Consider the following 27,561-nt stretch of genomic DNA (forward strand, 5'->3'; position numbering starts at 1 on the left):
CAGTGGCACAATCTCGGCTCACTGCAACCTCCACCTCCCTGGTTCAAGCAATTCCCCTGCCTCAGCCTGCCGAGTAGCTGGGATTACAGGCACATGCCACCATGCCCAGCTAATTTTTTTGTATTTTTAGTAGAGATAGGGTTTTACCATGTTGGCCAGACTGGTTGCGAACATCTCACCTCAGGCAATCCACCCGCCTTGGCCTCCCAAAGTGCTGGGATTACAGGTGTGAGCCACCGTGCCTGGCCTCCAACTTGCATATCTTTATGAGCCAGTTATTGCTTATAACTGCATTGTCCTATACATCCAACTTTATTCAGAATAAGAACTAGTTTCACAGATGCCTTAAATTCAACATACCCAAGGGATCTTAGTGTCTTTCTCTCCCAAGCTTTTACCTCCTTTGTGTTTATTCACCTCGGTGAGCACACATGCCCACGCCAGAAACCTGTGAGTCATTCCTGAATCTTCCCTTATGTTTCTTCCTCCCCACAACCATTTGATGTTTAACGTTTTGTCCAGATAGTGTACTGAATATTCTCAAATGTGTCCTCTTCTCTCTAATCCATTGCTACCCCTTGGGTTCACCTAGTTTGGACTAGTTGTTTTTAGCTATTTGTTGCCATATGAATAGCTGTCTGTTAGATTTCTTCAGTAACTGCATGTCATCCAGAATCTGCAGCTCTCTGCGGTAATTTTTAAATTATTGTGTTTTCATTTGGATGATATTTTAAAACATGAACAATTGTGGATCACCTCAATGTCTTCCTTGGAGCTGAGTACTGACAATTGATTTTGGTACCTGCACCAAATCTGTCTCCTGCATGGAAATCTGTCTCCATACAAGTGATGTCATCATTCACATTGAATTAATAAATTAATTTGAATTGTATTGTTTTTGTTAGTTTATACACATTTTTATAGTTGCAAAAGAGCTATAAGCATAAGATGCTTGCACTTAATTTTATATCTAAATAACAATATACTAACAATACTTAAGTGGAGTTTTGGCTCTAGGATAATTTATCCTTTTAAAGAGGGTGCATATATTACTGAAGTGGGTTAGCCCAGGGTCGGCAAACTTTTTTTTTTTTGAGACAGAGTCTCGCTCTGTCACCAGGCTGGAGTACAGGGGTGCAATCTCGGCTCACTCCAACCTCTGCCTCCAGGGTTCAAGTGATTCTCTTGCCTCAGCCTCCCAAGTAGCTGGGACTACAGGCATGCGCCACCATGCCCAGCTAATTTTTGTATTTTTAGTAGAGATGGGGTTTCACCATGTTGGCCAGGATGGTCTCCATCTCTTGACCTTATGATCTGCCCACCTCAGCCTCCCAAAGTGCTGGGATTACAGGCGTGAGCCACCAGGCCCAGCTAGCAAACTTTTAAGGTAAAGAGCTGGATAGTAAATATACTAGGCTTTGGTGGCCATATACACTCTGCCATAACTACTGAACTCTGATGTTGAAGCATGAAGGCAGCTGAAGACAGTATGTAAACAAATGAGTATGGCTGTGTTCAGTTCAACTTTGTTTACAAAACCAGGCTATATTTGGACTCCATGTACAGTTTGCCAAGCCCTGGTCTAGAGAAGACACTCCAAATCCTTTGGCTTGATGTACAGTGTGTTCATCTCTCTAGACTCATCTCCTACCCAGTATTCTGAGCATGCCCTGTGCTCCAGCTGGACAGAACTACTTCTATTTCCCAAGGACGTCCCCCTCTCCCACTATTCCATGCCTTAGCAAATGCTTTCTGAGATATCCTTCCCTGTCTTCTTAAACTTACTGTCTCCATCTCACTCTTTAAGATAAAACTTAAAAACTGCCTCCTCTTGGAAGCTTCTCTGGCCCTTTGAACTGAGTTTATGCTTCTTTATACTTGCTCTGTACTCCCAAAACATTTTTGGGAAACTTACCTATATTACAATTGGGCATTTACTTGATTATTTGTAATCAAGATTAGAACAGTCTGCTGTTCTAGACAGTCTCCTTGAGAGAACTGAGAGAATCCTTTCTTTCTTTTCTGCAGCTCAAGCTGCTGTACCTGTTGCCCCCAGATTTAGGGAGTGATGGAGAGAACAGAAGGAAATAAGAGAGAGTATGAATTCCATATTGACTTCCTATTTACCCAAAGAAACTAAGAAAGAAATCCCAGAAATGTCTGCGTTTTCCTTGAATTGGCAGTAAGATATTTTTCCATTTGTGGAAGTGGGTCTTGTGATCTAAGTCAGTTTAAAAAAAAAGGGGGGTTTTATGTTTGCACATCTGGGTTTTGGGACTGTAAAATTCATGCCTGTTGTAGAAGTTATTTAACTTCGGCCAGGCGTGGTGGCTCATGATTGTAATCCCAGCACTGGGAGGCCAAGGTGGGTAGATCACGAGGTCACGAGTTCAAGACCAGCCTGGCCAACACAGTGAAACCCTGTCTATACGAAAAATACAAAACTAGCTGGGCGTGGTGGTGGGTGCCTGTAATCCCAGCTACTTGGGAGGCTGAGGCAGGAGAATCACTTGAACCCAGGAGGCAGATGTTAGAGTAAGCTGAGATCACACCACTGTACTCCAGCCTGGGCAACAGAGCTAGACTCTGTCTCCAAAAAAATAAAAAAAAGTTATTTAACTTTGATAAATGGTGGGACTTCACTGAAAAATAAGAGAAGAAGAAGAAAAAGAAAACATGCTATGTGTGTTTTGTTTTGGGTATGGTAGGTAGGCTGAGTTGGGGAGACAATAATGAAAGCCTGGATTTTTAAATCCTACAGCAGGAAGAAGCCCAGACGGGACTGTTTAGGGAAGCAAGCCTGTGAGTGGTAGAAAGGGCAGTAATTTTAAGTCCTGGGCAGGGTGAGATTTGAGGACTCAGGGCCAGGGATGTGGGACTTTCCCTCTCCCTCCACCTCTTTGCCCTTCCCTTGCTTCTCCCTGCTCCCTTCCTCTATTTCTGTCATCTAGATGTTTCTACCCTATGGTGTCTTCTACTGAATATTTGGGAAATGTTAATGCTAGTCATCTAACTGTTAAAATCAAACTCTTTTACCCTATGTAGTTCTCATTAAATTATGTTGATGATTTTATACAAATGTGTTGACATTTTACCATATTATGTTTTTAACAGGGTATAAACTTCAGACTATATATATATATATATATATATATGTATATACTGAGATGGAGTCTTGCTCTGTCACTCAGGCTGGAGTGCAGTGGTGCAATCTTGGCTCACTGCAACCTCCACCTCCCGGGTTCAAGCAATTCTCCTGCCTCAGCCTCCCGAGTAGCTGGGACTACAGACATGCACACCACACCCAGCTAATTTCTGTATTTTTAGTAGAGACGGGGCTTTGCCATGTTGTCCAGGCTGGTCTCGAACTCCTGAACTCAAGTGGTCTACCCACCTCAGGTTCCCAAATTTCTGGGATTACAGGTGTGAGCCACCATGCCTGGCCTCAGACAATATTTTTTATATATTAAAAAAAACCAAGGTCTTCCTTTAGTCAACACATGGAGGTTAGTGGTCCTTCTCTGGAAACATTACCATCATCATCATCATCTCATTGACAGCTTGTGGTATGCCAGGCACTGCTCATGTAGCAACCCAGTGTTGACACCAGCCATATAGGAAGAGTTCTGTGACATCCCATGTTACAGATGTGGACAGAGAAAGGTTAAGTAACTTGCCCAAAGTCACACGGGTGGGAAGTGGCAGGGCGGTCTGGCTCCTGAGGTGATGTGCTTCACCTCCACACTTCACTTCTTCTCCAGATTCTAATTCCCAAACTTACTAATATCTTCTAATTGCTGTAAGATATTCATCCCCCATCCGTGTCTATTTATGATCTATAACCACCTTTTGTGAATACAACCAATAAAGTTTTGTCTGTATAAATGATCTGTGTAAATGTCTCTTGGTATTAAGATGGCTCATGAGGAAATAGAAATTATATTTTGCAGTCCTTGTCTGGTTTCCAAAGTAATGGATTATGTCTATAGGATATGAACTCAATAGGTTAGAAAAGTGAAAGAATCATCATCAGTAATGGTACAACTGACATCATGTGGCTCCTGAGGTGATATATTGAGAAGGACAAACATCACCTATGCGATAGTACTGCCAAAATGTTTCACCTCAATCTAATCATGAGTAAACAATCAGACAAACACACATTAAAGGACATCCTGCAAAGCCGCTGGCCAGGACCCTTCACAGGCATCAATGTCATGAAAGACACAAACGCTGAGGAACGCTTGAGATTGATGGAGACTAAAGAGACAGGATAACAAAATAAATGCATGAGCATTATTTGGATCCTGGATCGGGGGGAAAAAACAGCTATACAGGATGTTATTGGAACACATGGGAAATTTTGAATTTGGACTGTATATTAGATAATGTTAAAGTTCCTGAGCAATAATTATATGCTGGTTGTATAAGAGAATGCCTTTGCTCTTAGGGGATAGATGATGGAAGACACACATACACACACACACACACACACACACACACACACGGGAGAGAGAGAATATGCACAGTATATATGTATATATATTATATATATATACACACACACACACACAGTTTTACATGTATATACTTTATATAAAGTTAACAAAATGTTAATAGTGGATCTAAATGAATGTTAAATGGATGATTGTTGTAGTACTCTCATGACTTTTCTGAAGGTTTGAAATGTTCACAATTTAAAAATATATCTGGGAGTAGAGAAAGATTGGGAATATAGATCAGGCAAGATTAGGCCAGCATTGATTGTTGTTGGCGCTTAGGGTTGAGCATATAGGGGTTCATTAGATTATTCTGTCTACTCTTTGAGATGTTTGAGATTTTTGCCCAATAAAGAGTTTTTAAAAAGGAATGATTTAGTCAGATTTCCTGCTGCTGACTCTCAATAAATGTTTGATGAGGATAAGCTGCCATGACAGATGACTTCTCTACCTGTGTCTTACCCTCACCCCTACTTCTACCCAGCCCCAGCTACTATTTTCCCTTGCCTGGACCCTGACCCCATCCCCTATTTATTATCCAGCCTGAAGCCAAGGTGATGTTTTTTAAAATGCAAAACTGATCACACAAGCCCTGCCTGAAACCATTCAAAGTCTATCGAGTATTTTAGGAGGAAACTCCTCACTCACGGGCTCCTTTCCCTGGGTTCTGGCCTCAGGGCAGTTTTAGGTCTCTTATTCTTGCCCCAGTCTTCTCTACACCTATGTAGAGGCTTGTCCCTCAGACCAGAATGCTGTTTTCCCTCTTTATCAAGTCAGGGCTTATTCATTCTTTAAATATCAGTTCAATATCACTTCTTTATGAAATCCTTCCCTGGTCTATTTGCTTAGCATGAAGCCCCAGCATGGGCCTGGTAGCAGGTCCATTTCTCTGGTAACATCCTAGTTGGAATTATAATTCTCTGTGATTGGCTAATGCCTTTCTCTAGGTTGAAAGCTCTCTGATGTCTCTGTTTTGCTCATCATTGTATCCATAGAAGGTGCTTGATATCGACACATAATTTCATACATTTTAAACTATTTTTTTCACTAACATTATTTAGAATTTTTATCTTCATAGAATTCCTTTGTACTTATCTTCAAAAGGACAGGTGATTGTCTCCTGAAGCTGAATTTTAGTTCTTAAATTGATGTGATCCCCTCTGACAATATGGAAACATTATTGTCATAATGCTCCTTGAAAAATTGGTTAAGTCACTTGGCTTCTGTTTCCTTTCACAATCAATATGACTTCATGCAAAATGATGCAGCAGTTCACATCATTCTGTCAGCCCCTATGAAGGAAATATTGTTTTCTAAAATTAAAATTGTGAATCAACTCACAGGAGGATGTTGTCAAATAAACAAAGAATCATCACTTATATTCACTGCCAAATTTTTGATAAGCTTAATTCCTCCAAATGCATTTAACTTTAATGAAGAGTAATACAATTTAATAACAACATAAAATGGAATAATTTATCTTTCCAGACCTAGACATTGGGCAGATGTCTTCTGCTTAATAAGTTGTGTCAAAATGCAAAAGATTTTTCCTTCTCCTTCAGATTTATCTCTCCTTATTTTTATATATGTGGCTTGGGCAATGATCTATATGTACATATTTAATTAAATCACTCATCAGGCTATATAGTGTTTATGGTTGCACATCTCTGGGATTTGTTGTTTCAAGTTCCCGAGGCACTGATATTTATATAACCCAATAAAATTTGATAATTATTAGTGTATTTGTCAAGATTATTTCAGTTGCAAGTGACATATAACCAAACTCAAGTTAACTTAAGCAACAAAGGGAATTTACTGCCACATATAACTGTGGAAAGCAAAGGTGGAGGTTGGTTTCAGGGACTCAGATGAGGTTGATAGGGGTGTCTCTTCATCTCCTGGCTTGCTTAGCCCTGTGCTACTGTCATTCTCAGGTAAGCTCTCTTCTTATAGGTAACAAAGGAATGTTCATGAAGCAACACAGTAAGTTATTCATTGATATAGGGTGAATTTTGGATATTTACAGATGGGGTAAAAGGCTCCAGCTGAGCCTAAACTGGGGTTTGGATTGTGCCTGGGTGTCAATTTATGTGATATGATTTTTTGGTGGGGGGCCTAAGGAGAGGATTTGTTACAAGACTGCTGGGAGAGGGGCAAAATGGGGAGGCATTACTTGGTGCTATGTGTTCCACCATGGTTCAAGGACTATTAGTTTGGTGCAAAAGTAATTGTGGTTTTAGCCATTAAAAATTACTTTTTTGAGCTTCTGTGGAAAGTAGATCTATAACAGAGGGTGAAATAATCACTTTTTATGAAGAATTTCATAAATTTTGAGGGGATTGTACAGTTTTGGTACATTAGGGTGTGATAGCTATAAAATGCTTCCAGGAAGCTACAGTGCAAGACAGCACAGCATCTCACAGGGAGGCACTGAGGAGCCCAAAGGCTATAATTTCCCTCTTGAGCACCCTCTGGAGACTCCAGAGCTGCTTGGGTCCCTATGGTATGGTGCCAGAGAGTGGATTTTAGAAACAGTAGATATAGCTCCTTGTTTATGGGAGATGCTTCCACTTAGTTTTATAGGGATAGATTACATGACCCCAAAAGGTTACGTACAGGGAGGGGAACAATGCAGAACACACTGTCAGCATGAAATCAGTGAATGAATGTGAAGATACAAAGAAACAAGGTTTGTATGTTGACAAATGCTTCAATTTGATAAGACATACAACAGGCAGCTTATGTAGAAAGCCAGTGGCATTATCATAGGATGTTTCTCATTTACTGCCTATAAGGAAGTCATGTCGTTGCTCTGTAAAAGCTTCCAAAGACAGCACCAGTACTAGAAGAACCATGTCAGTCATGTTGCAAATATCTGAGCAACATTAAGACTTCTTACATTGGGAATACTCTTCCTATATAACCCCTTCTCTGGTTAAAAGCATTAAAAATTTTTAAGAGGCATATATAATGAAATTGCAGGGATTTATACATTCAAATCAGTGATGTGGTCTGCAAAAGGTAAGTATAAATTGTAATCTAGGTAAAATCCTCTATTACTTTTGTTTGTATAGGTTCGGATCTTAAACTGCTGCTAGCAGAATGCTCATTAAAGTGGATTTAAAATTCCAAATGAAAAGTTATTGATTTCAAAAAGGGTAAACACAACTAAGCCTTTAGAATCATCCGAAGTTATTAAATTATCAACTTAGTTACTGTTTTTTATTTTTTTTTAGTAACTTGATTGTTTATTAGGTAAACTGCATAAGGTAAAACGTTTGAAATGGAACTGAAAGATATCAGCCAATAGTTATTTTCCACAGACGTTTAAAAATGAATTGTTTGCTAAAAAATGGTGATAGGTTTTGATCTCCATTGCCCCCAGATTCCTGGACCTCACAAAAAATATAGCCTACTTTATGTCTATTTGAAGGAAAGATTAGGATGAGGGTCAGATGATAAATTTTTAGCCACAAGTATCTAGCCAAAAGAGCCTGACTTCGCCCTATCACATTTCCCATGTATATTTATGGACTGTACCATTTAGGTATTATAATAAAAATTTTTATCTGTCCCTGGAGGCAAAACTAAGTTATATATTAAATGGCTATTTTCTTTGTTTTCTGCTTAGGTATGCATGTAATGTGGTAGCATAATATATATTCCACACTTATTTCATTCCTGCAGAGAGATAATATTTTTGCAGCTGACAGAGTAAAGACATCCTGTGCTTCCAGAATAAGAGAGAACATATTGTCAGGATAAAATACAGATGTTTCCATTGTTTTTTCTACCTCATGGTTGTTTTCAGCAGAGGTTAACTTTCATGGGCATATTTCCCTGTCCTTGTTTGGGCAGTTGGACACAGAAGTTCATAGTAAATTCAGGACTGTTAAAGATGGTTTCAAGGAATGTATTTCAAAATGTTTTTAGTGGGGGAAAGTAAGTAAAAAATTTATCCCTCCCAAAAAAGCTCTTTTCATAAGAACGTTGAAATTTAAATAACTTTCCTATTTCTCTGTAAGGAAGGAAGTTGAGTATGTCCAATTTTTCTTTCTTAAAAAATTTATTTTTCTTAAGTGAGAAACAAATACAAAGTTTCTTTCATCACAATCTAGAAAAAATAAATGGAATCTTTTGTGACAAAGATGGTATCCTGATTACATCTGATGACTTCCTCTTTCCTATTCTAGAAAGAAATAATCCAAAACATGTAAAAGGGTTATAAAAAGGTCATTTGTGTATCATCATCAGAAACTTTTTACCTATATCGATGAAGCTCAGGAGTTTTAGTTGGAAATGCTAGAGGTGGTAGTAAATGAGGGGGTCACTAATAAGCCACTGTTCACATTTTGGCTGTTCATGCTGGAAAAACGAATTCTTCCACTGTAAAGATAAGAGAAAAATCACCAGTCAAAATCTAGAGACCAAAAATATGTCTTGAAAATGAAGAGAAGAGTAACTATAAAGCATTCTTCTGCTGGGCATGGTGGCTCATGCCTGTAATCCCAGCGGTTTGGGAGGTGGAGGCAGGCGGATCACCTGAGGTTGGGAGTTCAAGACTAGCCTGACTAACATGGAGAAACCCCGTCTCTACTAAAAATACAAAATTAGCTGGGCATGGTGGCGCATGCCTGTAATCCCAACTACCTGGGAGGCTGAGGCAGGAGAATAGCTTGAACCCAGGAGGTGGAGGTTGCAGTGAGCCAAGACTGCGCCATTGCACTCCAGCCTGGGCAACAAGAGAGAAACTCTGTCCAAAAAAAAAAAAAAAAAAAAAAATTCTTCCAGAATGTAGGGCATAAATTTCAAGAACTGGCAATTTAGAAGACAGTCAAGAGGCAGGAAAGATGAAAGCAAAAGAAATAGTATTATTGGGCTATCGTGCCACTGCACTGCAGCCTCCAGCCCAGGTGACAGTGTGAGACTCCGAAAAAAAAAAAAAGAAAAAGAAATGGTATCATTATCACAGGAGTTCCAGAAGGAGAAAACTGTATGGATGAATGAAAGCAATAGCCAAAGAAATAGAAGAAGGCATTTTTTCCAAGTTGAAGAATTCAGTCTTCACATAGAGAAAGCTTACCGAAGACTGGGCAGGCATAATGAAAAAAGGCCATATTCAGGTGGTTCACCATATTCTGGATAAAGAACAAATGCTAGAAGCAGCCAGCTAGGAAAAAATGTCACCCCCCACCCCACAAGTTTAAATGACATTGGACTTCTTATTTGCAACACTAACATTAGAAAACCTGAGAGAAAATGTGTGACTTCTGAAGAAAAGAAATTATGTTCCAATAATTATATACTAAACCAAGCTATTATCAAAATGCAAGGCAAATCAAAGCCTGGTTCAGATTTGCAAGAATTCAGAAATTGTATGACTCACATATGCTTTAAAAAAAAAAAAAACAAAGTGTACCTTTAAGAAAAAGCTAATCAAAATAAAGAATTTTAGAAATGTAAAGACATGTTTAAAAAATAGCAGTGAGCTGCTCAAGGAAATAGGAGAGGACACAAACAAATGGAAAAACATTCCATGCTCATGGATAGGAAGAATCAATATTGTTAAAATGGCCATGCTGCCCAAAGTAATGTATAGATTCAATGCTATCCCCATGAAGCTACCATTGACTTTCTTCACAGAATTAGAAAAAAACTATTTTAAATTTCATATGGAACCAAAAAAGAGCCCGTATAGCCAAGACAATCCTAAGCAAAAAGGACAAAGCTGGAGGCATCACACTACCTGTCTTCAAACTATACTACAAAGCTATAGTAACCAAAACAGCATGCTACTGGTACCAAAACAGATATATAGACCAATGGAACAGAACAGAGGCCTCAGAAATAATGCCACACATCTACAACCAACTGATCTTTGACAAACCTGACAAAACACAAGGAATGGGGAAAGGACTCCTTATTTAATAAATGGTGTTGGGAAAACTAGCTAGCAATATGCAGAAAACTGAAACTAGACCCCTTCCTTACACCTTATACAAAAATGAACTCAAGATGGATTAAAGACTTAAACATAAGACCCAAAACCATAAAAACCATAGAAGAAAACCTAGGCAATACCATTCAGGACATAGGCATGGGCAAAGACTTCATGACTAAAACACCAAACGCAATGGCAACAAAAGCCAAAATTAACAAATGCGATCTGATTAAACTAAAGAGCTTCTTCACAGCAAAAGAAACTATCATCAGAGTGAATAGGCAACCTAGAGAATGGAATAAAAGTTTTGCAATCTATCCATCTGACAAAGGGCTAATATCCAGAATCTATAGGGAACTTAAACAAATTTACAGGAAAAAAACAACCCCATCAAAAAGTGGGTGAAGGATATGAACAGACACTTCTCAAAAGAAGACATTTATGCAGCCAACAAACATATGAAAAAAAGCTCATAATCACTGGTCATTAGAGAAATGCAAATCAAAACCACAATGAGATATCATCTCACGCCAGTTAGAATGGTGATCATTAAAAAGTCAGGAAACAACAGATGCTGGAGAGGATGTGGAGTAATAGGAATGCTTTTACACTGTTGGTGGGAGTGTAAATTAGTTCAATCATTGTGGAAGACAATGTGGCGATTCCTCAAGGATCTAGAACCAGAAATACCATTTGACCCAGCAATCCCATTACTGGGTATATACTCAAAGGATTATAAATCATTCTGCTATAAAGATATATGCACATGTATGTTTATTGTAGCACTGTTCACAATAGCAAAGACTTGGAACCAATCCAAATGCCCATCAATGATAGACTGGATAAAGAAAATGTGGCACATATACAACATAGACTACTATGCAGCCGTAAGAAGAATGAGTTCATGTTCTTTGCCAGAACATGGATGAAGCTGGAAACCACCATTCTCAGCAAACTAACACAGAAACAGAAAACCAAACACCGCATGTTCTCACTCATAAGTGGGAGCTGAACAATGAGAATATATGGGTACAGGGAGGGGAACATCACACACCAGGGCCTGTTGGGGGGTGGGGAGCAAGGGGAGGGATAGCATTAGGAGAAATGCCTAATGTAGATGACGGGTTGATGGGTGCAGCAAATTACCATGGCACATGTATACCTATGTAACAAACCTGCACATTCTGCACGTGTATCCCAGAACTTAAAGTATAATTAAAAAAAAAATAGCAGTGAGCAATAAAAACTTAGATTTAAGTCTAAAGAGTAGTTTGTAATGTGGTTGTGAAACTAAGTGAAATTTACAACAATAAATTTTGAAAAGATATACATATATAAAATTTAGATTTAAAACATATATTTTATGTTTACATAAAATATTTATAAATTATATTTATATCTTTATATATAATTTATAATATTTATAAATATGTAAAATAATAGATAATATATACTATTACATATAATTTATAAATGTTTAAAATAATATATGATTATATTATATATAATAAATAATATATAATAACATGTATCAAAAGAATATATCTATATCTATATCTATATCTATATATAGACACACCATACATACATAAATGAATGACCTAAAGTTCCCTGGAGGTGTGAGATGAAGAGGGAAAGAGGAAGTAAAGCATGATAGTTTTCAGCCTGAAAAAGAAGGGTCTATATATGTTTCTGGGTTCTTAACATTGATGGAGAATAAATTAAAACATGTTTTACAAAATTTTAGACAAAACAAATTTTAAAAGAGACCATTAGAGGAGAAAAAAGAACTCCCAGAAAGTATTATTATTCCAAAAGACAGCAAAGTGTGTGTGTGGTGGGGGGTGGGGGAGAGAGAGCGAGAGAGAGAGAAGAAGAAGAAGAAGAACAAGAGGAAGAAGAAGAAGAAGAAGAAAAATTTAAAGAATCTATGAAGTAAGACAGAAGGAATAAAAAGCTCATGAATTTGATTTATCTATGCAACTTTATTTACAGGCCATAATGGAGTAACTGCTGTTGGATTTACCCTCACACTACAATGAAAGAAAATATGTAAAGTGACCATTTTAGGCATTGGAAAATTGGCAGTGTAGGATTAGAGTCTTAGAGAGACAGAAATAACATGAGGTAAGCACCACATTTTATATCTGGGAGCACTTTCCTGAATGTGGGGCACAGAGAAATGGAGACCAAGTGAAGATCATTAGTCTGATTGAGCTGAGGGGGCAGAAATGGAAACACAGGGCTCTAGAGAAAGCTGGAATTTGCAGGGTAGGATTCCAGAGAGGGAGAAGCAGTAAAGAGGAAAAGTCCCAGAAGTCTGTGTAGATATTCTTCTTAGCTTTTTGGCTGAGAGCTGGTGTGGGCTTTACACGTCAGGTCGAGATTCTGCAAGACCTCACAATTCTGAAAAGTAGAAGCTGCAAAGGAGCTAACAAAGGAAAGGAAATGCCAGAGATCTGCACTGCTAAGAGATATTGCAGTCTTAGCCCAGCTATAATGGAAAGACTTCACCATATGCGTCAGTCATTTAGTTGAAACCACTCTATAGAAACAAGGACTATGATCATATCTAGGGATTTAAGTAAAAAAGGGGTATAGCCTAGCCCAAACAAAGCATAAAATGAAGCCTGAAGGATCAAGAGAATGAGCCAGTTGTGTAGTTGCTGGCCAGAACAAAATATTATACTTTTAAAAGGGAGGCAATATAATCCAAACTGTGTATAATAGATCATCTGCAACATTTTATGTGCAATAGAAAATTACTATAGAGGCAAAGAACCAGGAAAATATGACCCATAACAAAGATTTAAAAAAATACAATAGAAAGAGATCCTGAGATGATTCAGATTTTGGAGTTAGAACACAGTTTTTAAAACAATGTTTATACACATGTTCAAAGATTTAAATGAAAACATGAATGTAATGAATGGACAGGTAGGAAATCTCAAAAGAGAAAAGCAGGGTATAAAAAATACCTAACTAAAAATACTAGAAGTAATAATTTCCCTCAGTGGCTCAAGAGGAGATTGGATAATGCAGAATAAAAGATCAGAGAATTGAAAAACACAATGATGGAAGATAACAAAATGGAAAAACAAAGAGAAAATATATTTTAAAACATGGATAGAGCCTCAGAATCTTGTGGGATAATATCAGTTGTCCCATATGTAGGGAAGTCTCAGAAGAAAAGGAAAAGGAGAATGAATCAGAACTATTCCAAGAAATAACAACGAAAGGTGAACTTGGTGAAAAAAAAATCAATCTGCAGATCTAAAAACACCAAAGCAGTATGTCTTTTAAAGTATTCTTCTAGATTGAAAAGTAAAAAAAAAAAATTAAATTAATGTAAACTGAAACTATTTGTCCACAATAGCCATGGTACTAAAAGAAATGCTAAAGAAAGTTCATCAAGCTGAAGATAAAACTTAGAACTATAGGAAGGAATGAAGATCATTGGACATGGTAAACGTGGGCAAATATGAGTAAATTTTATTTTCTCACCTTTAAATTTCTTTAAAACATAATTGACTGGTTCAAGCAAAAATAATAACAATGCGTTGTGGCTTGGGTACTGTGTTGTGGCATTTCTAATATATGTAATAGTAAAAATGACAATAGCATTACAAATTGGGTGGGGTAAATGGGATTCTACTGTTGGAAGATTCTTATATTCTATGTGAAGTGTTACAGTATTAATTAGAAGTAGACTGTGATAAGTTAAAAATATATACTATAATCCCTGGTGCAATCACTAATACATACACAGAGAGAGAGAGAGAGAGAGAGAGAAGAAGAAGGAGGAGGAGGGGGAGGAGGAGAAGAGAGAAATACCCAATAGAGATAGAGGCAATAAAATAGAGTACTAAATCATATTTCATTGATTTCAGAAGGTAGAAAAGGACAAATAAAAGAAACAAACATACAAACATGAGATGGAACAAATAGAATATGAACTGCAAGATAGTAAAATTAAAGTCAACCATTTAATTACATTGAATGTAAATGTACTAAATATTACAATTATGAGGCAGAGATTATTGGACTGGATATAAAAACAGGAGCCAACTAAAAGCTGTCTGTAAGAAAGTCTCTTTAAATAAAACCACATAGCTAGGTTGAAAGGAAAGACATAAAAAATTGTGGCTCATTCTGTTTTGTGCTGTGGAATCCCTGAGACTGGGTAATTTATAAAGAATAAAAATTTATTTATTGCCGTTTTGGAGGCTGAGAAGTCTAAGATCAAGGCAGCAGCAGGTTTAGTGTCTGGGAGGTTCTGGTCTCCACCTCCAAGATGTCATCTTGAATACTGCATCCAACAGAGGAGGCAACACTGTTGTTCACATGGCAGAAGAGTGAAAGGAGGAATGCAAATTTACCCCTTTATGGCAAACCCACTCCTGTGATAACAGCGTTGATTTATTTAGGAGGGAGGAGCCCTTATGGCCTAATTACCTCTTAATGGTCTTACCTCTTAATACTATTAAAATGGTAATTAAGTTTCCAACACATGCTTTTTGGGGGCCCATTTAAACGATAGCAAATATATACCATACAAATAGTAACCATGAATAAAACTTATGTGGCTATGTTAATATCAGGCAAAATAGACTTCAAGATGAGGATTATTACTATGGATTAAAAAAACTTTCATAAGAAAGATCAGTTTGTCAAGAAGAGACAGTAATCTTAAACATGTATTTACCTAATAACTATGTTTAACATCATTTCTGGCACATAGGATGAATACATTAAATGCAGCTATTATTAATACAAGGATGACTCAACACAAGAAAATCCATTAATATAATTTACTATATAAATAGATAAAAAAATTTATGACATTTCAATATGGGCAAAAATGTATTTGCTAAAATTCAATAATCATTTGTGATTAAAAACAAGTAAACAATAAGTGTTGGTGAGCTAGCAATAGAAGGAAACTTCATTGAACTAATAAAGATTAGCATAAAACAAGAATAAACACCATGTGTGATGTAAATCATTAGAAACATTCCTACTAAAGTTAGAGACAAGATAAACTTGCTCCCAGCACTGTTGTCTTTTAACCTTGTAATAGAGGGCCTAACTCTAACCAATGCAAATATATACAGACCAAAAAAGAATAACATGACACATAAATATTATAAAGAAAAGACACAGATATAATTATTTGGAAACTAAAGATTGCCATGCAAATCCAAGGAATTATCTGAAAAAATTATTAGAATCAGTAAAATTCAGTACGACAGATACAAAATTAACATAGAAAAAAATCAATGCTTTCCTATATATTATCAATAATATACTAAAGAATGAAACAGAGAAAAAAACCTATTTACAATAATAATAAAAAACCCTAACAGTTGTAAGATTCATATGTTGAAAACTGTAAAATATAGAAAAAAATCCAATAATGCAGATATGCAGGACTTTCCTAAACAGAAGACAATTTTTTTGAGATATCAGTCCTCCTCAAGTTAATTTAGAAATGTAATGCAATCCTAATCATTATTTATGAAACTTAACATGCTATTTTATTGGTCAAATGGTAGACAAAATAGCAAGTAACCTGGAAAACTCCTAGAAGAAAAAATGAGGTAAACTTGTCTTTCAAAAATTAAAACAAATTTGAAAATATAAAAGTATGGGGTTTGCGCAGGTATAGGCAGAGATATTGGTTAATAAGATTGGATGGAATCTAGGAGGAGCAGTATGCACATCAGGGTTTAGTATAGTAAAGAGCACTGGATCTCAAGCCAGGCCACACAGTAGCTGTGCGTTCTTGAAGTTACTTAAACTCTTTGTGCCTTGGTTTCCTTATGTGTAAAAGAGGGATCATTATACTACCTACGTCTTATGGTTGTTGTGAAGATTAAATACATTAATATACAGAAAGCACTTAGAAGAGTGCCTGAAATATGGTCAGAACTATGTAAGTGCTTGCTGCTATTAATAATAAAAATGATTATTAGGAATAATAATTAAGTAGGAAATAATTAAGTAGGAAAATGAATTACTTTACAAATTAGGGTGAAGCTTGGTTATCCATTTTCAAAGCAATACAGTTAGGGGTGATTGGTTATCCATTTTGAAAGAAATACATTTAGACATATGCCTTAAACCATACCCAAACAGCCAAACATAAAAGTACTAGACATAGCTGCAGAAAAAATATAAGCTTGGGGTAAAGAAAGCCTATTGAAGTAAGATATAAAACATTAAAACCATAAAGGAAAATAATCAAATATTTAAATACATTAAAATTTAAAAGGAAACTTCTGCATGCAAAAGACGTAGTAACATAATAGACAACCTTCAGCCTGGATATATATTTGCATTATATTAGCAAAGGATTAATATCACTAAGCATCAATAGGAAAATAACAATCCTTCCAATAGAAAAATGAATGAGGGATATTAAAAAGCAATTTATAGAAAAAGAAATACAAATGTTCAATAAACCCTACAAAATATTCAACCTCATTGGTAATCAGATAAATGTAAATTAATGTGATACATTTTAATCAATTTTCACTAATCAGATAAATGTAAATTAATGTGATACATTTTAATCAATTTTCACTAATCAGATTAACAAAATTATAGAAGCCTTATAATACCCAGGGTTAGTAAGGATATGATAGATTAACACAATGATACCTTATTGGTAGGAGGATAAGATGACAAAATCTTTTTGGAGAAAATTTTTTTACTATCTATTAAGATTAAAACTGCCTTTTTTTTTTACTTAGTTATTCCACATTTATGATCTTATTCTGAAGAATATTTTGCATGCAGTGGGCCTAAAAGTCTATGTACAAGAATGATCATGGCAGGTTTGTTCATGATAGTGAAAAGAGGGAAACATCCAAATACTCATAGTAGAAGAGTAGTTAAATAGTGTATGGTAAAGCCATAATGTTGAATACTATGCAGCTATTAAAAAGGATGAAGTACTTATAGTTTCATATCATTTATAATATATATGTGAAAAGCTTTTCAAGGAATAAGTGAAAGAGTAGTTTCAGAATAGCTCTATTTATTCTTTACACATGTATTAATGCACATATACTTGCACGTTGTGTTTACATATAAATATGTGAGGGCGTAGGAAAAATAATGAAAATAAAAGTACTAAATTGTTAATTGTGGTTAACTCTGGGGATGGGTGGGATAGGGTGAGAGAGACAGACTGCATTTTTAGTCTTTTCAATTAGGTATAGTTTTAACTTTCTATGATGAAAGTCCACTTATACACATCTTGTATAATAAAGGACAATGAAACATAATAGAAGAATAGCTACTGAAGATCTCAAAGAAAGACCAGGAGGCAGGTTGTTTTCTTGACAAATGCTCTTAATATCTAATTCCTATGACTTTAGCACTGTTTCAGCGCAAAGACATGAATTTTTTTTTGAGACAGAGTGATGAATTTTAATTCATTTAATATGGCTAGCATAATCATGAAGCCAAATTTGACAAAGATAACATAGGGATAACACACTACAATTCATACTCATAAACACGGATACAAACATTTAAAATAAAGTGCTGAAAAATCCAGTTAATAATGAAGTACTGTTTCTTCTAAAAATGCAAAAGTGATTTAATACTTTGACAAATATTAATGCTTTTCATAGGTTAAAAGAGACAAAGCATGTGATTGTCTAGAGGTGACTTTTCCACCTATTGATCTATTTGTTTAAAAAAAATTTATTGAGCCAGGGATTATTCTAAATTCTGGTATAGAGGCAAATACAAATATGATAAAGTATGAAGGAGTGTTTAGATAGGGGAAGTCCTAGATATGAAAGAAATAGATAATCAAGCTTCTATCTGATAGCAATAGAAAATAATATTCATGTTAGGGAAAACCGGGAGTATTCCTATTCAAGTTGGAAGCAATACAATCAACTATTATGATTATTAAAGCTGTGTTTAATAAGTACTAACCAATGCAATAGGCTATATAAAAGAAATGTCATATATAGGAAAAGAAAATTATAATACACAATTATAGTTATTTATACATTTATATGATTCTCTACCTAGAAAACTGAAGATAATGAGTTGAAAAAGTATTAGGAGATAGAGAGGGCATTTGGTAAGGTGTCAAGTTACAAGAAAAATATAGAGCTTTCCTGCACACTAGAAACAGCCAGTTATCATACATATATAATGGAAAAGGATGTCATTATAATAGCAAAAATGATATAGCAGGCCCAGGCAAAAATAACAGAAAATTCACAGGACTTATAACAAGAAAATGATAAACTTTTTTTGAGAATAGAAAAGAAGTCTCAACCATGTTTCTAAAGGAAAATACTCAGAATTAGAAAGATGTCAGTTCTCCTTAAATTATCTTTCTATAAACTCAATGCAATTCTAATAAAAAACAATAATGTAATTTGAGAAAAAATTGAAAAATAGTTCTTATTTAAAATTTTAATTTTTATTTTTGTCAAAGTCATACATATTCACTTTATGCTGAGTTCTGCTAGCTTATAACAGCAATCTACAGCTTTGCACTTTCTAGCTTCTGATTCCCATTTCCAAAGTAAAAAATTTCCAACAGTTTAAGCAGTTTTTACTGGTATTTACATCCATATTTTCAAATAAGCAGATTTTTCTGCTATTTAAGTTTTGTTTTTCTTTTTCAGTTTTGAATATTATCTATTGACTTCCTACTATTGAAGATAGGATTTAGTTTTCTTAACCACTCCTCAAACCCCAACCAGTCTCCGTCCCCCAACTCAAATACACCCTACACAAATGCACATTTAATCTTCTTTGGTTCTATTCATATACAGTGTTAAAATTATAGTGTCTATATAAATAGCATTCACAGGTGAGTGTCACAATATTCTACAATTTCCTTTTATAATAGAAATGAAGCACTGTTTCTTCTAAAAAATGCAAAAGCTTTTTTTATGACAAATATTAATACTTTTCATAGGTTAAAAGAGATAAAGCTTTTCCAGAAAAGCTAATAATTATTTCATTTTTTAAAAGTTGCATTGTGGCTGGGTGCAGTGGCTCACACCTGTAATCCTAGCACTTTGGGAGGTTGAGGTGGGTGATCACCTGAGGTCAGGAGTTCAAGACCAGCCTGGCAAACATGGCAAAACCTCGTCTCTACTAAAAATACAAAAATTAGCCGGGTGTGGTGGTGCATGCCTGTAATCCAAGCTACTTGGGAGGCTGAGGCAGGAGAATTGCTCAAACCCAGGAGGCGGAGGTTGCAGTAAGCCAAGATCACGCCACTGTACTACAGCCTGGGTGACAAAGTGAGACTCCATCTCAAAAAAAAAATGTTGCTTTGTTATTGATATTGATATCATAATCACCTGACAGGTTCTTTTTGCCCCCTGCACAGATAAAACCAACTCACTGAGACAGTGGTATTGCAGGAGAGAAAGAGTTTAATTAATGTAGAACTAGCCAAGCAGAAGATGGGAATTTATTACTCAGATCAGCCTCATTGAAAACTCAGAGGCTATGGTTTGTATGGATAATTTGGTGGGCAGAGGGCCAGGGAATGAGTGCTGTTGATTGGTTGGGGATGAAATCATAGGAATGTGGAACACAGTCTTTATGTACTGAGTCAGCCTCTGGGTGGGGGCTGCAGGACTGGTTGAATCATGAGTCACAGGTCCAGGTGGAGTCAGTTGGTTGCCAGAATGCAAAAGTCTGAAAATCATCTCAAAAGACCAATCTTAGGTTTTACAATAGTGATGTTATCTATAGGGGCAATTGAGGAAGTCACAAATCTTGTGACCTCTGGCCTCGTGACAACTGAGCGGCAAGAGATTATACAGAAAAGCAAGCTAGGGAACAATGACTGGTTATCATTTAACTATGCCTACATTTTAGCAAAATTCAGGCCCGTCTTATAATCCTAATCTCATAGCCTTTCAATAGTCTTACAAAGGCAATTTCAGTCCCCAGACAAGGAGAGGGGCAGTTTTAGGGAAGAACTATTATCATCCTTGCTTGGCCTACACCCAGGAATGAGTGAGGACAGCCAGCCTATGAAGCTAGAAGCAAGATGGATTTAGCCATGCTACATTTCTCTCACTGCCATAAACTTTGCAAAGGTGGTTTCAATACAATGGATAGAGTTAAAGGGGAGGAGAGAGTAAGAATGAAAATAAGAACCTCTTAATACATTCAAGCACTTAAGGAAAATCTAAGAACTCCAGTTCTTGAAAATATGGATTTTGAATCCATCCTTCCACTCCACAATGGATTCGTCTCTTTCTAGTCTTACTGTCTTGCCGTGTTTCAGGACATTCCTTTCATTGTCATCCTGGGAACACAACCTCCTTTTTTTGATGTTGGAGCTCCCATTTGTTGGATTCTATGTCTTCCTCTTTCATGGTTTACAACCTTGTTTGTGGGGAGCACTTTATTGAGTAGATTCCAGGGAACTGTGCTACAGAACTGACCTAGGGAGGAAATGCTACTGCCACTGCCCCAACAGGCACCAGAGAAAACTGCTGTTGCTTCTGCATCCCCCAGCTCAAACCAACCACTGGTATCCTCTGGGAAATCTGGGCTCCCATGACTGCCCTAACCAAAGCCTGGAAGCCTCTGCAGTCATCTGTGCCTGTAAGTTAAAATTGTACCTGGTATTGTGTTTTAAAATTAATCTGTTAGACCCTTTTCTTTAAATACATATTTACAAGCTGTGTTTTTAAATGTTAAGAAATGTTAAAAAAAATTTCCTCCAATCTATTTACACAGATTGGAATAATTTGAGCTTGATCAGGTGATATTCAAATGGATTAATTCTCATTAAGTTGGTGAGTAAAAACAACCTGTGATGACAAACTTAGTTTATAATTTTAAGTTAAAATACACAGTTTTTTACAACAGTCGTTTTGACCAAAGGAGATAGTCCTTGATGTTTCCTGTTAATAATTATCCCTGATGTTTATTATTGATGTTTCCTCAAGGATATCCTTTATCCTTGATGTTTTCTTTTAGTAATTTTCCTTCCACTGACCACCCCCACAATCCTGCTCCATGGTCATAAATCCCCACTTGTTCTTATTGAAGTCAGAGTTGAGTTTGATCTCTCTCCCTTGCAGTGAGACCCTATTACTGTGGTCCCTATACCTATTGCTAAGGGCTCCCTTGCTTTGAGTAAAGTCTGCTTTAACAAGTGTCATGAATATGTTTTTCTTTAACCATAGTAACTTATATCACATGGTCTAATTGCAAGTTTGTAAGTCAACATTTTATAGAAATATTAAAAATAAAGCTTTGTAGGGTAGAAGAGGGAAAGCTTCCCCTTCACCCTCTGAAGACTCACTGAAAATAAACTGATGAAAGGAAGATTAATAGGAGAAAAAGCCATACAAAATTTATTTAATGTGCCCTGGGGAGAATCACAGGACAGTGATTGCCCTAATCCCATGAGGTCCAGTTGGTTATATACTCTTCTTCATAAGGAAGAGGGAGATGGGGAGTAAGGTATAGGAGTAAATGATTTGCAGGGGAAATGAATGAGTCCCAAGAACAATGGCCTTGGGCAAAGTTTCTGTGAGCTCTGGAGGAAGTGGCTGCAAGGTGAGAGGCAGAACTTCATTGTGAGCAAAGGTTGTCTTATGCAGATAGAGTCTCCCAGTTAATCTCTTGGAGCTACTTCTTATAGATGAAAAGTCTGTCTGTGTGTGGGAGTGACTCCCAGTCCCTTCTCTGTGGGAATTGACTCTTCTCCAGTGGTTAATCTTTCCTGGCTATTTGATGAGATTCCTAGGGCACAGTCTTAAGACAATTGCATTTCTTTTGATTCAAAAAAAAAAAATGCTTTCTTAGTCAAATAAGGAAATTCCAGAGAGAATCCCTCCTGGTTCTTTGGGAAAGAAAGAGAATACCAGAGACAGGGCTTTGGGGGAAGGTCAGAGAGACTGGTTCTGTGGCTTATTTCTGAGGCTTTTCAATTTTCTTTGATTCAAAGAACTCAGCATGACAAGCGCCATATTTTGTGGTACTGCTTCTTGTGCCTCAGCAGGGCAAATAAAAAGGATTACCTTTGTAAACCAAAAAGTATCTGAGAAAAGTCTCAATCAATTTAGACGTTTATTTTGCCAAGGTTAGGGACATGCCTGTGACAGTCTCAGGAAGTCCTGAGTGCCATATTAGGGGTATCTTTTTCTGTACCCCCAACACTTTCAAGCATTATAAGAAAGCTTTGTTCTTAGCAAACTGACCTAGGCAGAAACTCAACTTTTTGGAGACAAAAAAATGTATAATTCTAACTTAGATTTCTTAGAAATAGGTATGTACATAATTGCTAAATATTACTTATATATTTGAAAGTTGTAAGAGCTGTCACAAAGAGTAAACAGACTTATTTTTTCACATTTATTAAAAATTAAGATTTGTTTCTACTATTTGAATAACATTTGCTATCAAGTGCTCAACTGAAGAATATCTGTAACATAGTGATGAAACTATTTTCTGCAAGTCCATGGGTTTAAATTGTTGAAATAGATGGGTGACAATATGAATCAGATGGAGACCCATCAATCTGATACTTAGCTTTAATTTCCAATTGTGCTCAGTATTCTTGCTTGCATAGCAAATTCTCTTCCTGCTGGAATAAAAGCATGAAAAAATTTTCCTAATCTCAGAATTGAGACCAAATGACTTTTATGTTAGCATCAGTCATTCTCTCTTTGGGGTAATCTATGACAACACTGAGAAAATGAGATTAGTTTTAAGAGTTTGGAATACAAATGAGGATGAAGAAAATAAAGAAATAAGGAATTATGTAATGGTAGTAGTGGATTCAAGCACTGTACCTTAAATTCTACAAAATTAATTATAGAACAGAGTTATAAGTACTTTCATGTTCCAAGTTAGAGCAATTTTGAGTTGAATATCATCCGTTAGTAATTATTTGATTTTTTTGCTTCAGATTTGGAGCAATATTACTTTGAAAGATACACAAGGAAAAAATAGGATTGTAGGACAAAATTTATAGACATTTCTCTGAGTTTCCCTTACCTAGTGCTAAGGTTTGTTTGTTTCTTCCAAAACTTATGTCAAAATTTCATTGCCATTGTGATGGTACTGGAAGGTGGGGCCTCTAATAGGTATTTAGGTTATGAGTGTTCCACCCTAATGAATGGACTAATGCTGTAATTGCAGTAATGGATTTGCTCTCTCTTGCTCTCTCCCATCCTCTTTTTGTCCTTCTGCCATGTGATGCATTTCATCATGTGTGATGTAACAAGAAGGCAGCTTGCAGTTTACAGGTCCTTGATCTTGAACTTCCCAGCCTCCAGAACTTTGAGAAATAAATTTCTGTTCACTACAAACTACGCAGTCTATGGTATTCTCTTATAGTAACACAAAACAGACTGGGACACCTAGTTATATATCCATCTTTTGATCAAGGCGACTATGGTGGTGAGGGTCATTGGAGAATGGCTGAGGGGGCCACAGTTATACAGTAAGACTTCTGATCTTAGCTGTGTCCAAGAGCCCATTACAATATAATTTACATTTATGAGATGATCTGAGCTTGAAATCTGAACAATTCCAGATGAGAATAGGAAGCAGAGGAGGATACAGTGAGGCTGATTGTGACCCTCCATGATGCAGGATTGGTAAACACAGAATGGGGGAGGCGATGCTCAAGATGATCAAAATAATCATCTGCCACTCCCAGGCCAAAGACCTAGTTCTGTATAATTGGGATATACACTTCTAGGGCTATGATCTTCTCAGTCTATAACTTTTTATTTTTCCATGATCTAACAATCTCTATTTTGAGCTTCCATTCTATTTGGTGGTAGAAAATTAACAGAGTCCATTCTTCATTCTTCCAAGGTCTGAGGGATGATAGGTCCTTGAGTTGCACTGAAATGTCAATGGGGGAGAGTGTGGTCTCAGGACATCATCTGTCCTGTGTGGAATTTGCTGTGACCTAGAAATTATCTGGTTCCTGGTTGTCATTATCCTGCTGTTGTGATATCCAATATAATGTCCACATTCCTACAAAATGTTTCTGGTTTTGTGTGGCTTATACTGCTGTATCCCCTAATCATGGCTGCAAGACCCCTCCAGGTATATCAGCCCCCTCTCAGCTAAATTGCTCAGCTTTTAGGGGTAACTTTTGGATGATGTCTTGTGCCACTCTGGAACCATGGGAAACTGGGGAGTTGTCTCAAGCCCTCTCTGCCTAGAGAGACTGCCGTGTCATGGTATTTCAGGGTGTCAGTTAACATGTTTCCAGCTGTGAATAACAAGAAACTTATCTTAAACTACCTAAGTGAAACTAGCTTATACTGTATAAGAATTCAAGAGGTGGCCGGGCACGGTGGCTCATGCCTGTAATCCCAGCACTTTGGGAGACTGAGGTGGGCAGATCAGCTGAGGTCAGGAGTTCGAGACCAGCCTGGCCAACATGGTGAAACCCTGTCTCTACTAAAAATACAAAAATTAGCCAGGCATGGTGGTGTGTACCTATAATCCCATCTACTCAGGAGGCTGAGGCAGGAGAATCACTTGAACCTGGGAGGCAGAGGTTGCAGTGAGCTGAGATCACGCCACTGCACTCCAGCCTGGGCAACAGAGTGAGTCTCCATCTCAAAAATAAATAAATAAATAAGTAAATAAATAAATAAATGTAAAAAAAATAAAAAAGAATTCAAGAGGTAAGGTGGGTTTCAGGCTGTGTTGATCCAACAGTTCAATAATGCAATTAAACACCCAGGTTCTCTGTGTTTCTCTACACTGCCTCTGACCTGTCACCTTTGTTCTTAAGCAGACTCCTGTCTTGGTTGTTTGATAGGTGTAAGGAGAAAATAGGGATTTCTCTTTTATATCTAGTTGGTTTCTCATGATTCATACTTAAGAATAAAGAGTGTTCCCAGAAGTTTCTGGTAAACCTCCCTTCATGTCTCATTGTCATAACTAGGTCGCATGCTCGTTTCTGAACCAGTTCTTAGAAAGATAAATGGAATTACTCTTAGACCAAAATCAGGCTGAACCCTGAAGCTGAGGTAACTCTGTCACTCACTGTCTCCTGTTGTAGTTGGCTACGTGGTGGAGAGATGAGTATCTGGACAAAATTTAAAAATGTATTAGGAAGAGAACAAGGAAGATGGATATTCTCTGAGTAAAACTACCAATCAGAATTTAGTTAGGAAAACAAACCACTCTAGGCATTTCGAGCAGAGTGGATTTTAACAAAGGGAGTTAAGTGACAAAATTATTGGAAGGGATAAAAGAGACAAAAGGAAGGGGGATAATATGATGTTAGTCAGTGCTCAGGAACTTTAGGAAGATGCTACTGCTCCTGCAGGAAACCACAACTGCGCAATCCCTCATTCCTCTGAAACTATTCTCGTTTGTTCCTGTAGTTCCTACAGTAGTAGGAACAGGAACTGTAGTGCAGTTCCTACGGGGCACTCTGCTCCAAAGCCAAAGCCAGGAGAAGATGTGCCTCTGCCTTCCTTCTTCCTTTTCATTTTTTAATAAACAGATTTATTGAGATATAGTTTATATACCATACAATCCAATCATTTAAAATATATAATTCAATGCCTTTAGTGTATTCAGAGTTGTGAATTCATCACCACTATAAATTTTAGAATATTTCATTACCTCCAGAAAGAAGTCCCTTCTCGTTAGACATCACCCCTCAATCCAAATCCCCTTATACCCCACTATCTGGCTCTGGGCAATCAGTAATCTGCTTTTTGTCTGTATAGGTTTGCCTAATCCGGACATTTCATAGAAATAGAATCTTACAATAAGTGGCCGTTTGTAATGGATACTTTCACTTAGCATAATGTTCTCAGTGTTATGGTTCATTCATTCTTGTTGTAATATGTGTCAATATTTCATGTGGTCTGGTTACTAAATATATTGCATAGTATCAATATACCACGTTTTACTTATCCATTCATTAGTTAATGAACTTTGGGTTATTTCTACTTTTTGGTTATTGTAAATAATGTTGCTATGACCATTTGTGTACAAGGTTTTGTGTGGAATTATACATGTTGAGTGTATACTTAGGAGTGGAATTGCTGGTTCATATGCTAACTCTAACCTTTTGAAGAATTGCTATACTGATTGTAAAGCAGCTGCCCCATTTTACATTCCCACCAGCAATATATGAAGGTTCCAATTTCTCCACATTATCACTGGCAGTTCTTATTATCTGTTTTTTAAAAAAAATTTTATTATTGCCTTCTTAGTGGGTATGAAGTGATATTCCATTGTGATTTTGATTTGCATTTCCCTAATGTCTAATAATATTGAACATTTTTTCTTGTGCTTATTAGCCATTAGTATATCTTCTTTGGAGAAATGTCTGTTCAGATGCTTTGCCCAGTTTTTAATTGGATCATTTGTCTTTTTATTATTGAGTTATAATACTTTTTTATGTGTTCTAGATACAAGCACCTTGTCGGATACATGATTTGCAAATATTTTCTCTTATATCATAGTCTGTCTTTCCACTTTTTCTTACTGCCCTTTGGTATATGAGAGTTTTTAATTTTGATGAAGTCTAATTTACCTGTAATTCCTTTTGCTGCTTGTGCTTTGGGTATCATATCTAAAAATCTATTGCCAAATCTGAAATCATGAAGATTTACTCTCTATGTTATCTTCTAAGAATTTTACAGATTTAGTAGGTACAATTAGATCTTAGATCCATTTTGAGTTAATTTTTGTGTATGATGTAAGGAAGGGGTCCAACTTCATTCTTTTGCATATGGCTATCCAGGTGTCCCAGCACTTCCCTTTAATCTTGTGCAAGTCCCTTCCACTGGCAGGTCTGGAACTAAAATTAGGCTAAAAATGGAAATTGGAAAATCTAGTTTCCAGACGTCTAGCCCCTGTGATATGAGAGAGTTTACAAGGGTGGGGACCAACCCACAGTATTTAGCACCTAACTACCATAAGCATTAGGCTTCTGTGGGGGTTGCTGTCTCTTGGGTGTCTAGACAGAAAGCAAGCCACATGCCTCCTTTTGTTCAAAGATCCTAAACCTATCAAGGATCAATTTATCACCCTCAAATCTTGGGATGGATGCAGAATGTGGGATCCCAGCTCACTCTATTTTATTTCTCTCATCTCTGTTCTTCC

The 27,561-nt window shown here is 36.6% G+C and overlaps 1 protein-coding gene and 1 long non-coding RNA gene across 4 annotated transcripts in view; one reads left to right on the forward strand and one right to left on the reverse strand.

Annotated features, from left to right (window-relative positions):
• Positions 1-27,561, forward strand: part of MEGF10 (multiple EGF like domains 10) — a 235,899-nt gene that overhangs the window by 6,011 nt on the left and 202,327 nt on the right. The gene's annotated exons all lie outside the window — the stretch shown is intronic.
• The window catches only part of LOC129397813 (uncharacterized), a 58,356-nt gene that overhangs the window by 2,770 nt on the left and 28,025 nt on the right, over positions 1-27,561 (reverse strand). Inside the window, exon 3 of one of the 2 annotated variants that reach the window (XR_008625429.2) lies at positions 8,765-8,885. The exons of the other annotated variant lie outside the window; for it this stretch is intronic. This is a non-coding gene — a long non-coding RNA (uncharacterized LOC129397813). The remainder of the gene's footprint in view (positions 1-8,764; positions 8,886-27,561) is intronic. 2 annotated transcript variants of the gene reach the window in all.

The sequence above is a fragment of the Pan paniscus genome, chromosome 4 (assembly GCF_029289425.2).
Source record: "Pan paniscus chromosome 4, NHGRI_mPanPan1-v2.0_pri, whole genome shotgun sequence".
NCBI lineage: Eukaryota > Metazoa > Chordata > Mammalia > Primates > Hominidae > Pan > Pan paniscus.